The following is a 17667-nucleotide window of genomic DNA, read 5'->3' as shown; positions in this document are numbered from 1 at the left end:
AAGTAATGTGTTATTAAAAAAGCTTTATGATAAAAAAATTTCTTTAAAAAATAATTAATACTGCGATATTAATGTAAACCACTTTTGTTTCTACCGGCGCGGTGGTTTAATAAAATTTTAGAACAAAAAAGCTGCTATTTCAACTTAACTTTGATAGTTAGATATACTCCTTTGCGGATTTTTTTTGTAGGTAATATTAAGTACTTTAATCATATAGTACATACTTTTTATGAATTTTAACTTTGCTACTTTGGGTTAAATTATTGTAATTTTCTTAAGGATATTCCACTGTTTTATTTTGTGATAATTAAGCTTTCTTTTGGCAAAGAAATGGTTAAAATCGGTGCAGTACTTTCGGAGCCTATTGGGTATAAACAAACAAAATATCTTTCCTCTTTATAATATTAAGTATAGATATTGATATAAAATTCATGTGTACGTTTATTGGGTCAGAATGAATATGTAAGAGGTATGATAAATATATAGTTTGGTTAAACATGATAACCTATATATCTCTTTATGCAGATTTCACGTACATAAATATAAAATGCACTTCAAAGGCCGCAAATTACTCATAAAGCTGTGTGCATGATGCCTCTCGAAATATCGCTAATAATTTGGATATTCCGTTCACGAGCTGCCAACCTCGCGGTCACCGTCAATATGTACAGACAACTATGTTTGCACAAACACACTGCCTTTTATTTCGTGTTATAACATCCAGTCTATGTTGAAAGATCTATTTTTAGTAATAGTCAGCTTTTTGTGACAGACCTCGTCCGGGGAAGTACTACCGCTTTGCGTATTTCTGTCGGCCAGTAGAAATGTTAAAATGCCGTTTTCCAGTTACTCTTATTCAAGTAGCATTTTATGATGGTTGCGGATAATTAACTCATTAGTGACATAAACAGTAAATATTATAATGAATCTGAAGTGATATCAAAAACTTAAAAATATACTGAACAAATTAAGAATTAGAAATACTGAGTGGGTGAATTTTATACTGAGTGAGCGACCATAATACCGTAGCGATAGCTAGAGTGACCCAAAATGTGTCTTTTCCCTTCCACTAATATCACAAGTTAAACCGCAGTGCGTATTAGCGAACGTTATCAAGAGGTTTAGTTGCTATATTTTTTAATAGAACGTTTCATTATATTATTATATGATGAATTATAAATATGCATGTATTTTATTTTCCAACTTCCAACTTAGTCATCATCATCATCAGCCAACTCTTGGGGTTGCGGTGTTCTATTACAGAGCTTCCATGGTGATCTGGCTCCATCATCAGATCAGCTCAGTGTCATAATAATATTGCATTGCATCCAAATTTCAGCGAACCTGCAAACCTGGAAGTGGGTCGAATTTAGCTCGTTATTTTATTGAGATGATAACTAATGAATTTATAATTTCTGAATTATCTCTGGTCTGGTTTGGTGGATAGCTTTGCCCCTAGCTAGTATCCAAATTGGTTGCAACGCTGCCGACAAAGACGTACGATGTCGCGTAGTAACCCATTAGGGTAGAGCACAAAGATACTGGAGGGTCGAAGTGCATCCGCTGAAGCGGGCTTCATTACAACCCATTAGGGTATGAGTTTAATGTAACTAATATACCCCTAGGTTAATCCATAACCATCTTAGACTGCATCATCACTTAACAGCAGTTAAAATTGCAGCCAAGGGCTAACTTGTAGTGGAATAAAAAATACCAATTCGCACTTGGCCTTGGTGGACTCTGACCGTTACTCGTCATACTCTGTGAGTTGACCCGTGCTCTGTCGTGGGCCGGTATAAGGTTGATAATAAGAATCGTAGCGTTATGTGAATCCCATCAGGGATTCACATAACGCATCCAAAATTTTAGCTCAACTGGAAACCTGATGAAACCTGTTGAAACTTTATTGAGTCTTGTAATAAATTAATAGTTCAAAAAAACTAATAAATACGCTTTGGTATAAAAAACAAAAATAATTTCTACATTTTAGTTTTGTTCATTTATGAAAGCGATTTCTAGTTTTTCTCAAACTATTTATTAGAGCAAAATCAATCGGTAACCAATTCACCATTAAATTTGTTATTATTAGATAAATATGCTTAAAAGTAATGTTTGGAAATGAAAATTACATTAATTAACAAAAATCTTACTTTGCAAGTTGAAAAATTGAATAATCTCATTAAATTAATGTCCAAGTCAAATTCAAAGTAAAAAATATCTTTATACAAGTAGGCCCGTAGGTGGCTTTTGATGCGTACATTACATGAGAATTACACGGTAGTGAGACGATGGCGATAACCATATTCGTAAACTTAAAATTCAAAATTCCAAATTCATTTATTTCAAGTAGGCCTAATTAATAAGCACTTATGAAACGTCAAGTCCGTTTGTAGTGACTCTACCACCGGTTCGGAAGGCAGATTCCACTGAGAAGAGCCGGCAAGAAACTCAGCAGATAAAACTAAAGCTACGAGGGTGCTTAACGCGACCTGGTCTAGAAGCCCACAACAAACTTAGCCGGGAGTTTTTTTTGTTATCAACATCTCACATTATCATTCCAGTTTATTAGAAGAGCAACCTGGTTAGAGCAACTATTCACACCCGAGCTTTTTATTGATTATTTACTTTATACTATAAAAAATGTATTGTCATCGGTCCTCGATATATCTACAAAGTTTGAACGAAATCAGACCGTTTTAAGGGGGTCAAAATCATGTCCAAATGAGTCGGTTTCAAACATACACCATACAAACATACAAGTGAATGAAACTAATAAAAAGCGTGTAAAAAGTAGCTGAAACTATGTATTATACACAATATACCTAATACCTTCCCCGGTTCCACTTTATGACTTCATTAATTAGGTCAAAACAATTGCCTCAAAATAAGCTTTATGTTCAAAATAATAAGGGTTTAAACATATAACAACATATTATGTCGAACTGCAAATTTAATTACATTTAACTATTATAGTCTTTGTTAACATAGAAATAAAGGCTATAGCTGTTAAGTGGAAGCTGTACATAGTGTATGGGATGCCACGTAATTGTTTAGAGGATTATAAATAAGACGGACGTTTTAATTATACAGAGCCTTCTGTGCTTAGTGACACCATCAATTCCAGTAATGATTTTGGGACAAATATTTACGAGCATTAAAATAGTGACGTATAAAATGTAAATTGATGTTTTGCATGAACTTTATAGTTGACACAAGAAGGTTTGCTGAAGGTATAAACGCTTATGTAAGACAACAACAAAGAAATAACGTGATTATGATTTGGGTGGATATGTAAGTAAACTGAGTTTACAGCAGTGTTGTACATAAAGAATGCAATTCTTATTTTTTTATTTTTATACAATCACTTTCCTATGCTTAACTTTTTTCAGTTATTAATTAAAAAATAAGTAAAGGGAGCCAGATATGCCAGATATTTTAGTCTAAATTTTAGATTAAAAATAAAAGTTATCCCTCATCTCACAACCCAAAACACAAAGTTAAAACATTGCCCCTGTGTTTTTTTGTTATATAATAAATAAATAATAAATATACTACAACAATACACACATAACCATCTAGCCCCATAGTAAGCGTAGCTTGTGTTATGGGTACTAAGATGAATGATAAATATTTTTATGAATAATATACAAAAAATACATATAAACACCCAGACATTTGAAAAACATTCATGTTCATCACACAAACATTTTCCAGTTGTGGGAATCGAACCCACGGCCTTGGACTCAGAAAGCAGGGTTGCTGCCCACTGCGCCAATTGGCCGTCTAAAATAATATTATAATATGTAAGTTAACAAAATATTTCTGTACCTTTCACTGACGAAATGCAGATGACACTAATTTACGTCCACTGAATTATTTAATCATGGTCACACCACCGAAGTTAATACAAGTCACCTGGTCTTCTTCAATATAATCCTTTTGTACGTGAAACTAAGTGCCATTGTCGCAAACAAGATCGGTAGGTGTACCGCGGCCAACAATAAGCAGATGTCGTGAATTAGAGAAGCTTACGCGGTCTGTTCTTGCTCTGCAAAATTTATATCGGAATTTGGATATTATGTTATTGAAACGGTTCGCAAGTACTGCGAAATGAAAATATACTGGCTGGTACACGAAGCGCGAAATATCAATTTCCCGCTTCCAGTTTTATTTTTATGACACAAAATGAACAGTTATTTATTTGTTTATTTCATTAGATATACAAACACTGTATTATCATTAATCATTTTACATTATAGTTTATGATCTGAGTACAGTTATCACTTACGTATAGGTATACACAACATTGAAGCAATTTGGTTTCACACGGGGTCGCTCAACAATCGACGCAGGTGTTGAGCTAATACAAAACATATTTGAAGCCTGGGAGGAGTCACGTGATGCACTTGGTGTGTTCTGTGACTTATCTAAGGCGTTTGATTGTGTTCAACACGAAATGTTAGTTAGGAAACTACACCACTATGGAATTCAGGGTGTAGCTCTAGACTTAATGAGTAACTATCTACGCGATAGAATTCAGAAAGTCGACGTGAATGGAGAACGGTCTAATGGATCAGTTATGAAAATAGGTGTCCCACAGGGGTCTATATTAGGACCATTTCTGTTCCTTATTTACATTAATGACCTTCCTTACCTTGCCAAGGATAAACACGGGATAGTTCTGTTTGCCGATGATACATCACTGACTTTTAAAATAAATCGACGTGAGCTAGCTTTTGACGACGTAAACAACTCTCTCGCTAAAGTGGTACAGTGGTTTGAAGCTAATAATTTGGTTCTTAACGGAAAAAAAACCAAGTGTATAAAATTCACTTTACCTAATGTTAAACACGTGAAAACCACTGTACTACTTAAAAATGAGGAACTAAAACTGGAGGATACGACAGTTTTTCTAGGAATAACGTTAGATTCTAAACTTCAATGGGGCCCTCATGTAAATAATTTATCGAACAGGCTTAGTTCTGCTGCCTATGCGGTAAAGAAGATACGCCATATGACCGACGTAGAAACTGCGAGACTGGTATATTTTAGTTACTTTCACAGCATTATGTCATATGGAATTTTACTTTGGGGTAATGCTGCTGATATTAGCACTATTTTCGTGCTGCAGAAGAGGGCTGTTCGTTCTATCTACAAAATGGGTCCGAGAGAGTCATTGAGAGATAAATTTAAAGATTTTAAAATAATGACAGTGTATAGTCAGTACATATTTGAAAATTTAATGTACGTTCATAAAAACATTTCTAAATTTAAGATAAAATGTGACTGCAATAATTTAAACATTAGAAGTAAGAATAAACTTACAGTGCAATATACTAGGTTACATAAAATTCATAATTCGTTTAAAGGAAATTGCATACAATTCTACAATAAACTACCAATTGTCATCTTGGAGATGTCTCTTAAAAAGTTCAAACTTTGTATTAAACGTAAGCTTATAGAAAAGTCCTATTATAGTATAAAGGACTACGTAAACGATAAAAAAGCTTGGGTGTAAATTATTGCTCTAACCAGGTTGCTCTTCTAATAATTTAAAATGACATTGTGAGATGGTGATAACAAAAAAAAAAAAACACCCGGCTAAGTTTGTTGTGGGCTTCTTCTTAGACCAGGACGCGTTTGGAACCCTCGTAGCTTTAGTTTTAAGTTTACGAATGTGGTTATCGCCATCATCTCACTACCGTGTGGTTCTTATGTACGCATCAAAAGTGCCACCTGTGGGCCTACTTGAATAAAGATATTTTTGACTTGACTTGACTTGACTTTGACTTGAAGTAAGTCCGGTTAAAAATAATTAAATTAAGTCAAAAGCAAAAATAGTAAGAATAAAAGAATTAATATTAAGCAAATGAAAATAATGATTCAAATAAAAACAAATTAAAAACAATTAAGAAAAAACAATTTAAAAATTACTACTCTAAGTTTATTATTTATTTAAGAAGTAGTTGAGCTTTTTGTGACAGAGATCTTCCGGGGAAGTACTACCACCATGTTTATTTCTGCCGCTAAGCAGCATTGTTCAATGCTGTGTTCCAATCTGAAGGGCGTGGTTGCCGGTGTTATAACAGGTATTTGACACTTCACATCTACGCCTCAGGTTGGTGGATAAGTGGAAGCAAAGTGTTGCTCTGTTAATAGGCGATAGTATTTCACTTACCTTCAGATGGGCTATTATCTGCTTGGTCCATCAGTTATAAAAAAAAAAAAATTGGTTGTCTGTGAAGTCGGCTTACTGACGATAGTTGAACGTGACAACGTCGTAAGAAAATACTGATGGAATGGTTGCATTTTTCAAAAGAAAAATTTAATTTAATTTGTTTGATAGATATTATCGTTGCTACAAACAACTGACACCACATTCACGTTTCACTGCACTTTATCATAACAGAAAACATGTAAATGTATTATTGTATAGATGCTGTCCACACGGACGCATCGCTCACTCAAGTAGGAGAGAGACAGATGTCGAACGCGGAGGCCGACTGTGCCTCTTTGTCGCTCGTTCCGCGCTCTCGCTTGCACTTCAAGCCTTGAATGGAACGCCTCAGAGCGAGGTAACGCCGCATACGTCATGTTTTTTCGTGCGTGCAGCCGGCTCCATCGAATTATAAGACGTTGTCACGTCAAAAGAAAAAAAAAATGCCATAGGTCTCATTGAAAGCGTGTAACATTCGCCATTGGTTGCCTGGAAGAAATCGCTGTGAAGCGATAAGGTCACCAAATTGTTTACGTTGTTCTGTTAAACTTTTTTATGTAATTTTTGTGTTATACAATAAAAGTACATTCATTCATTCATTTAACATTCTCCTGCTGGACTCAAGGCCTCTCCTATGGATTGTTCGCCCTTAACTAACACTCGAGGCAGAAGAGTTGGTGATTCCAGTCGATGGTGGAAGCACAGTTCCCAGTCTCCTTTATATACCCTTAATCGCCTCGAGAGAGAGGAGGTGTGGTGTCGAATATATTTTGATCTACTATCTCCACAAGGCTGTTTACTAATTTAATATTAACAACAGAATTCACACATAATTGTGGGAAAAAATTACAGTTGTATGTACAACGAGCATTAAAGTTAATTTGCTATTACCAGCAAATTAACACGTGATACCCGCGGGAGCCGTTCGTTATGCTAGCATAATAAGTAGCCTTAAGTTACTCTCCGTCCTTTCAACTAGCTCTATGCCAAAAATCAAGTTCAGTGATTGCTTAATTAGGGCGCGAAGGAAGGACAAACAAACAAACACTTCACGTTAATTAGATTAGCTAGCTATGTGCCTATTCACAAGCAATCCATTGCAGCTATCGATTGCACGCAGGTTCTGAATTATCAACTACCACCACACGAGAATTAGGTAGAATAAACAATAAAAAAAAAAATTAAATAGTACTCTACCTTCTAAAAAGTTACAAGTCCACCCTCGGCTCCAAAAACATAACACGGATATGGCGTGTATTTTTTTATGCCTTTCTACCATATTTCCCCCCCACAAACCACTGACCCGATTCAGGATTACACAACATCCGCTTCCTCTTTTTGTTTTACCGAAAACATAAAAAGTTTATATTCGGTAGCTCCTGGCCTATCATTTTTGGCGCGCGCTCAACATTTATAACCCGGCTATTTCCAACGATGCCGCGATGGTTTAGCTTCATTACTCACTGACGACTTTTTGTTTTGCAACTTTATGTCACGTAACTATTCCTGAATCTGGCAGAGATAGTATAATTTTATATTGAAGTTGTAATTATTAACAGTCGAAAACATCAAGAACTGGCTACATATTACTTGAAGTATCTGTGCGTGTGTGTACGTGTGTTTGTGTATGTTTCTTGTGTCTCACATTGGAAAACTAGTAAAGTTAACATGCGCGCCACAGTTAGATAATTATGTCTACTATTTTCTTGTACTATTAAAAATGAGAATACTGCTGAATGGGTCGACGTAATTATTTCTTGATGCGTATCTTAGCCCAATGGATAACTACATAATAACTAATAATAACATTTAATTACTAACTACAAAGGGTCTAACATGTATTTGCTACACTCTGACGGGTTCTCAAGGCTGCTTTATCCACATGTATACAAATAGAATCAGTTAGACAAATCTATCTTACAAAACGTTACCTAATACTATAATTAAAAATTTGATAGTGGTTATAAAAAAAAGACAAACGTCCCCATGGCAGATCTCAATACAAATGGCCAAGGAGAGGACCCGATGGACATAGGTCATATATCACAAGATTACTCGCCATAGTAGTGATCACGATCCTTAGTCATTAGGGACCGACTAAAGAAAGAGCGGTGTCTACCAACGTTGCGGTTTCCAACACAGGGTAGCCACTCCAGCTTCTCCGCATCCACTGTCCATCGTCTTTCAATATTATGTACGTTTCGACCGTAGTTGAATTAATATTTGACGTTGTAATATTTTGTCGCGCAACATGTCGTCAGTCTGTGACCCACGTGATTGTTAACACTGGATCGGTTAGCGCGACTCTTTTAACTGCGAGCGGGTTAGCATATATCAAATTCCGCGGCACTCCTGTATCGTTGAATAGCGGCGCCTTTGAAAAGAGAACGCTCAGAATTTTTATCGGTGTACCCTCAATAGAAAAAAAAACAATGCACAATCCAACGAGTTAATTCTACTACAATAGATTTTGTTATCACTTGTTCCACATGCATTCGATTCGCATTGGACCAGAATTTTTATAAATTATTAAGGTATTAGATTATAAGTGCAAACAGGTTTTCAAGGCAGTTAAATTCAAATTTAAAATTTCTTTATTTATGTAGGCCTATCACAGGCACCTATGAAGCGTTCATACATAGATATGTTTACATTATTGTAAGTAGATGGTGATAACATCGTCGCCAACTTAAACGTAAGCTACCCTGGTATAAGAAGAGCCTACACCAAGTTTATGCCGGTTGTCTTTTTGGTTATCACCATCTCACATTGTCATAAAACTATTTAAGAAGCAACCTGGTTAGAGCAATAATTTGCACCTAAGCATTTTTATCGTTGAGCTAGTCCCTTAATACATAATTTCTAGGTAACCGCCTGCGCTTTTAGGTGTATCTACCGTATTCCTATATTTCAAACTTTGTTTTCAATGCGAAAGTTACTGCGTGAAACAAAATACCAACAAAGCTACTTTCCAATTTGAATACAATATTTAGTGTTTTCAGGATAAAAAGTATTGTATGTGTTACTCTAAAAACCTACAATATCTTATTGCCAAATTTCATCAATCCGATTTAGCAGTTTGAGCATAATGAGGCCGAAATAAGCAAGGTCGCTCAGTCTTAAGAAGCTCCACTACTACCTCCCACTATTAAGTCCGTACCACTTACCACTGCGCCATATCCTACTATATATTATATATATATACATACATATATATATATATATGTATGTATGTTGGAGATGTTACTCAATCGCTCAAAAACATCTGAACGGATTTAGATAAAATTTGGCATGCATGTAGCCTTTGAAATGGAAAAGAACATAGGCCACCATTTATACCGACTAGTTAAGTAGTTCGCGAGGGAGAATTGAAAATTGTTTACGAGCTAAGTCACGGGCAGGCAGCTTTGAAATTTGGTATGCATGTCACCTATGCTATGGAAAAGGACATGTACTTTCTATACCGAGCGAAATTGATAACGAGCGAAACTTTAGACCTTCTGAAGTCCACGCAGACGAAGTCGCGGGCAGAAGCTAGTGATATATAAGAATTAGTTTGAATTAACTAACGGGCGAAGAGGCCTGCCCAGCTGAAGGCCATCAACTAAAAGCTCTTCCTGGCCCTTAATATATTTGCGCGTAAAAATATATGGCGGAAATTTAATTTAGCTTCACGATCTACCCAAACGATTAATAAAGTTAATAAGACCCTTGAAATTGCTCGCCCAGGACTTGGGTGCTCGTTATTCTGTCAATTTAATATCTTGCTATCTAGTATCCTGTTTTGAAATGAAACTCAATATACTGCGCTAAGTTTTTGGGTAAACTGATGTAGTATCGGCGAAGTTTTGAAGTGTATTATGTATTCAGAAACTATGTTATGTTGATGTCGTTACTACGGCCGAAATGCAATTTACTACGCCTGATTTGATATTAACTGTTGCTCGTGACTTTGTCTGCCCTTGATTTGGGATTTTAAAAATCGAACATTCATTTTTTTTGAATCGTAGTTCTGTGTATAATTCCAGTGAACAATGGTGTAGGATGTCATATAATTGCATTATTTGCTTTTACATTCACAACATGCCATGCCCAGTTTTTATTAATTTTAATACTGTGAATTTTAATCCTGTAGAAATTTAATGATTCTAGTTAAACGCAACAAAAAGATAAAGTCTCGCAAAGCGTATTTCCTATCGGTAAAATATATGCATTTTCCTTTTATTTGGACACTTGGGTAACATAAACAACAATATTAACATATTTTTGACTGTTATTTTGTTTTAATAGCTGCTATACTAAATTTAATGAAATTTTTATGGAATCAAACTTAATCAAATACCTTTAAAAACATAAGACTTTTAAATCCTATCCTACTAATATTATAAATGTGACAGTGTGGCTGTTTGTTACTCAATCACGTCGCAATGTTGAACCACTTTGACTGAAATTTAGCCTGGAATGGCACATAGGCTACTTTTTATCCCGGGATAAAAGAGAGTACTAGTGGGAATAAAAAACCTTAATCCACGCGGATGTTTATTACTCAATCACGAGGCAACCATTGAACCGATTTGGCTCAAATTTGCTACAGAGATAGATTGTAGTCTGGTATAGCACATAAGCACTGGAATATCAACAATAACGGACGAAGTAGCGGGTATCAGCTAGTTGGCTATAAAATGACGGATTTTTGAGGTAAAGAATATAAAAAATACAACCAAATTGAGGACTACATCCTCCATTGAGCTGTATATTCCCCTCCACTACTAGAGAGGAAGCCTGGGTGCAGAAGTGTGTGTTAGTAGCAGTAATGAGTGTCAAGATGACCCATAAATAGTAAACAGTGATATTTTCGATAACGGCGTTATCATAATCGACCCATTACGGACCTACTAGCCACTGGGTTTAGGCCGTAGTCCAGTCTTTACTGGCCAAATGCGGATTGGTAAACATTAGACGACTTTGAGAATGCTGTGGAGGCATGCAGGTTTTTTTACGTTTTTATCCGTTAGAGCAGGTAATATTTTTATGCTGAATTAAAAAAAGCACTCCGAAAAGTTAGAGGATTGTGCAGTGAATAAAGAAAATCTCCAGTACAGGTTATAAATACTTAAGGGTAGGGTTTTAATAACTCTCACAATCGCTATGTTTAAGTTTTTTGTAACTCTTACTGGAGGTTTTCTTCATTTTATATCATGTGTTCAGGATTGCACTCGGTACCCCCAAAAGATATGCCGTAGCCCTAAACACTAGGTAATCGCTTCTTTTCAACGAGGCTATGCGCACAAACAAATTCACAAATTAACCTGTATAATTTTATATTAGTTGAAGAGATAAAATCTCTAAGGCTTTCATTTAATTGTGCTCGTATTTAACACAGGCAAGTCGCAGGTCATGCGAGCGACATTGTTTCGACATTGTTTACTGAAACTTTCGTTTTTGAATATAAAAGCCTTTTTTACATAAAAGAGGAGCTCAAAGCTTTTGTGTGTACATTCAAACGGGGACGTATGATTTCGAAATGTTTAGCATTTCCACGAATTTTCACTTTATTCTCGTATATGTCTGTAAATTATTGTCCAAGAGCTGGTGACTGAGTTTCGATGGTTTATTAATCATCAATATCAACACTATATTAAAAAAAAAAAGTTTACCTACTCACATAGTCTATAAGTATGTAATAGTAACAAATGAGTCTTTTTTTACTTGAAATAAAAGTTTATTATTATTATAATCGATATAGCCTATAACAATACACTGTTGTGTTATTTTGCAATAATTTTGATTCTGCTATTATGGTTGTGTTATACTAGGGGGGACCGAAGCCATTCTATCACTAATCGATTAATTATCATCATTTTAACATATATATTCTACGTTGTCGTTTTTGTCATTATATATATTTCGAAAACAATTTTTTTTTTAACAATATTAACTAAGCTAACACCTACAATATAATGGCATGCCATAATTGTAATTAATTGTAATAAATAGGCCATTATTATTAAAATCAATTATAATAATGAGATTGACTTTATTATACTGCTACATCGAACTAAACAAAATATTAAATAGTGTTAACGTAATTATAAGTCACGTTTGTGTATTAGGAAGTGATCATACATTTCTTTTGCAAACTGTTTAACTGGAATACGGCGCTAACCTTACAGATGCTAAAAATATATTTTTACTTAATAACAAGCATGAAACGTTCACCTACTCTCGGATTATAAAAATATTGATGGTCTTAGAATAAAAGCTACCTAATGGTTGTTTATTTTGCAGCAAATAATTATTGCATGTTTGTTTGTTTGTTTGTTCATTAATATCTTTATACCTTCTATGGTCATAATCCTCAGCTTATTTGTGTGATATTGTGGGTTATAAGCCGCCTCTGTGAAAGAAAAGAGAAACAGCGCTTAGAACTACCACGCTGCTCCATTGTGGGTCGGCGGAGTTGGGTCATGTGCTGCAATTGAATTGCAGCAAATCGGTTTCCACGCGACATCGTAATGAAACGCTGAATAACTTAGCAGCACGTCGAGGGTTACTAGCTACATCTGAACCAGACCAGAGAAAATTCAGTAATTCCCAAATTGGCTCTGCCTGGGAACAAACCCGGGAAGCCACTTGTAAATCAACTGCACTCACCACTGCGCAAGGAAGGTTGTCAGAACCAAATAGCTTCAATATATGGTCCGATCTAGAAATCAAACCTAGGAACTCGTGATCCGTAGTCCAAACATGCTGCACACTGAACTAACAAGGCAGGTAACCATACGGAGACCAATTCTGCACACCTGTCGTGTGGGAGCTTACTTGACTACGTTTGTGTGGTATATAGCACGAGAAGTAGCGAGTGTCATTAAAAGCGACGTGGCTTTAAATATTTGAGTGCTTGGAATTCTTTTTAGACTATTGGATACAAGCGAAACGTGCGTAGAGGGTACATTGCCGAAGATCTGTTTGTTGTGGGGTATAAAAATCGAAGAAATTATAAATGACACCATACAGATTCTCTGCTGTTCGCGGAGTATAGCAAATTAAGCTTAATTTTCATAATCTTTTCAGACTGTTTATTGTCCCTGCATGACTATAATGGGCGGGAGATATTCGTCCACGTGGAAAGGACAGAACTTTAATCTTATTCCAACAGTTTTCTTTACTCTCCAATCTAGGTTGCACGGTTAGAAATAGTAACCAATTATTTGACAGAGCTTATTCGGGGAAGAACTACCGCTCGCAATCTTATTTCTGCCGTCTAGCCGTATTTCTGGGTACGCATATATATTAAGGTTGATACAGGACCTGTTCCTTGCATACCCTAAAAAGTGTTGCACTTTTATTACGCGATGGTTTACAACTACAATAAGAAAAATCTCAATGTCATGGGAAAAAAATTAAGTGAACTTTTCAAACAGCACGGCTAGCATGGGTAGGAGACAATTATATCCCCGGGGAATGGATAAAAATGTATCTTCTCCTACAGCTTTGTCAACTGTCAGAGCACTGGCGCACAACTGGAAATTATATCTTATCATAAATATACTACTACAATACACACCATCTAGCCCCAAAGTAAGCGTAGCTTGTGTTGGGTACTAATATAGCGGTTGAATTTTTTATGAATATTATTCACATAAATACTTATGACACTCCCAGCATTCCCCACTCGCCTGTCTCCCGGCGTGAGAGTGACTCCTTAGAGCGTCTTATCGTGCAGGGCAAGGTGGAGGGCACTAGAGGTCGAGGAAGGACACCCATACGATGGACCGATCAGATTAAGTCTGCTGTGGGTGGCCCTTTGCACGAGTGCACCAGGCTTTCGGCCAGCCGAGAGAAGTGGCGGATGCTCGTGGGGCGTGTGACATCTGCCCTCAAAGACGCTTCATGATGACCACGACCACTCTGCCAAGAGTGTAACGACAAAGAAGAAGAAATACTTATAATATACAGATAAACACCCAGACACTGAAAAACAATCATGTTCATCACACAAACATTTTCCAGTTGTGGGAATCGAACCCACGGCCTAGGATTCAGAGAGCAGGGTCGCTGCCCACTCCGCCAGTCGGCCGTCAAATAATATGTGTTATAATAAACGGGGGTAAACTTCTCCTATTCCATGTTCCCGTACTTTGGCAGGCGGACACGTAATTACGTCCCTTGTTTCGGGATATAATTTTTGTCTCCTGCCTTTGACTAGCTCTGCTGAAGCAGGGTTTTTAAGGTATAATTGACGGACCAAGGACATGTCCTCTGGTCCTGAGCTAAAACTAATAGGCTTGCAATTACACCGGCAACCACACCCTTCAGACCGGAACACAGTATTGCAACTGAATCAGCATAGCGGTAGTAGTAAGGTACTTTCCCGGACCATGTCTGTTTCAAATAGCTCTAGTACTAATCAAAAGGTTGATATGACCGTTTGAATTAAGAATGAGAGAAAGTTTTTTATTATTTGCTAAACTTATCGCTTGTAACTGGGTACGCGTTCCAAACGAATTGACTCCACAAAGGGAGCTAATATCAGGCCATCGCGCCTTTGTCATCTCGTCATCCCGATACCCGTGTGCCCAGATACACCTTAACAAATGAAATGAAACAGTTGTCGACCGAAGTATCGCGTTTTTCCATCACCGCCATTCAATTCAGCGGTGTTTGTACACCATTGTCGGTTGGAAACCTCGTTTTAGGGATCCGGGCTCGTAAATACGGTTTTAGGAATAACCGACCTACAGCAGTCGCGGTTTTTAATAACATCCAAGTGGCAAATAAGCACTTATACGATGAATATTATGCGATCTTGATCGACCTAAGAAAAGCATACGAGAAAGTATCCTGCAAAATATTATTGGCGAAATTCTGAGTGTTTCTTAAGATAGGTTTTTGACAACTACTGGTCCACATACAAAACCATAGCTTCCAGCCTCGGGAAACTCTAGATGTCAAATCGGAGAGTCGTATCCATGAGGGATCAATTTCTCAACGAAGCATCCTCGGATTTATCTTGTTTATGACGTAACATCAATGCTAAGTCTCATGTGCCGTAAATACGCCAGCAACCACGCCCCTCAGACCGAAACACAGCTTTGCAACAATGCTATGAATAATTTTATAAATAATATACATAAATACTTATAAAATACAGATAAACACCCAGACATTGAAAAACATTGATGTTCATCACAGAAACATTTTCCAGTTGTGGCAATCGAACCCACGGCCTAGGACTCTGAAGGGTCGCTGCCCACAGCGCCAATCGGTAGTCAATACTCCGTTTTAGTGTCAACTAACATCCGAATAATTAGATCACTTGACAAGCGCAGCTCATTATAACGAGCCTCCATCTATAAATAGTCGCGTCATTAGTGCATAATCAAATTAATTGAATACACAATACATTGTTATTCAGGGCTGTGTTATTGGTATTATCTGTAATATCGATAATGGAATGTGCCAATTATAGCCGAGATTAGATTTATTGTTTATCTATTTGCGAATGTGCAGTGAGATGGCATTACTCATAGATATCTAATAGCATTAGGAGCGGTAAAAAAAAAAACACCCGTCTAAGTTTGTTGTGGGCAAATGGTATAAATTAACAAAAATCTTACTTTGCAAGTTTAAAAATGGAATAATCTAATTAAATTAATGTCCAAGTCAAAGTCGAAGTCAAAAATATCTTTATACAAGTAGGCCCATAGATGGCACTTTTGATGCGTAAATTACATGAGAATTACACGGTAGTGAGATGATGGCGATAACCATATTCGTAAACTTAAAACTAAAGCTACGAGGGTTCCACACAATATGTCCTGGTCTAAGAAGACCAGGACATGTGGCTACAAAGCATGTGGTTTAGTTTTAAGTTTACGAATATGGTTATCGCCATCATCTCACTACCGTGTAAGTCTCATGTAATATACGCATCAAAAGTGAAACCTACTTGAATGAAGATACTTTTGAATTTGACTTTGATAGAAGTGTATCAAATCCAATCTATACACTTCTAACATTCCTAGTTGAACTTTTTGGGACCCCGTAAAGAACTGCTACCATGGTTATCATCATTGTATACAAAACCGCGACCGAAGATCTGTTTGGTGTGGAGTATAAGGATTGAAGAAATGATTAATTACACCATACAGATTCTCCTGCTTTTCGCGGACTATAGCAAATTAAGCTTAATTTTCATAATATGTGAGATTCATATTAAATCACTGGGAGTTTGTGTACATCCCAAACAAGTTCGGTATATCAGATCCAATCCTGATTGAAGCCAAACGCCATTACCAATAATGTATCCATAACCGGGCATTTGACAAATGTATTCTGGTATCATACTCGTTGCTTTGTCGAGAGACACGTTTACATTTTGCCGTTGCTATATCGTGTTTCATGATTGCCTAGTTGTAGAGCTTTGGCATTCCTTTCGGAGAAACCAAATTTGATCGGTCGCTTTGGTCTAATGCTCGGCGTATTCAACAGCAGATCTTGAGGTTCGGATTTATATATAGTTTTTCTGTTCCAAAATTCTTAGTAATATCCATGTTCCTAATTATTTATGTTTGATATTAACAGGCAAGATTTTGATTTAATCTTGCCTGTAAATATGCAAGAAAAAAAAACGATATATATATCATTGTAATAAAAAATTTAGATGTGGGTGTGTAGGTACATTTTGTTGGTGTGTTAATGTGCGCGTGTTTAGCGCTGTATGTGTGTGTGTTTTATTTCACATTTTGGTTTTTAATTTTAAATTTTCAAATAATGAAAGAAAAAACATCTCAGAATTTTAATCTTTTTTCCCAATATTTATTGGTAATTTATTTATTAATATTATATTAATACTAAATAAATAAAAATCCCACATAACTCGATTTGACTGTAATTGAGCATGAGTTAGGTCTATAATTAGTTATCATGAATACGATGTAATTTTTTGTTTTTTTTTCTATAGTTATAATTTACGGCCCAAGGAGATTGCCCAACTTTCGGTGCTACGTCTGATCTATTCTTCCGAGGATGTTCCAGTGTCGGAGAACGTGCTAAGAGAGTACATTTTAGGTGATCTGTTGATGTTGAATATAAAGATAAAAGAATCATAATATATATATATATATATATTTTTAAATAGATATGCTATGACAATACACACTTCGCCAGCTAGCCCCAAAGTAAGCGTGGCTTGTATTATAGGTACTAAGATAGCTGACAAATCTTTTTTATGAATATAATACACATAAATACTTATAGTATAAGGATAAACACCCAGACCCTGAAAAAAATTCAAGCTCATCACACAAACATTTTTCCAGTTGTGGGCATCAAACCCACGGCTTTAGACTCATTGAACAGGGTTGCTGCCCACTGCGCCTATCGGCAGTCGTTTCAGTTACGGTAGAGTCTAAATTTCGTTTCAAGTTAATTTTAGTATATTCAAC

This window comes from Pararge aegeria, chromosome 25 (assembly GCF_905163445.1).
Source record: "Pararge aegeria chromosome 25, ilParAegt1.1, whole genome shotgun sequence".
Taxonomy (NCBI): Eukaryota; Metazoa; Arthropoda; class Insecta; order Lepidoptera; family Nymphalidae; genus Pararge; species Pararge aegeria.
The sequence above is the reverse complement of the archived record's forward strand: the minus strand, read 5'-3'. Positions refer to the sequence as shown.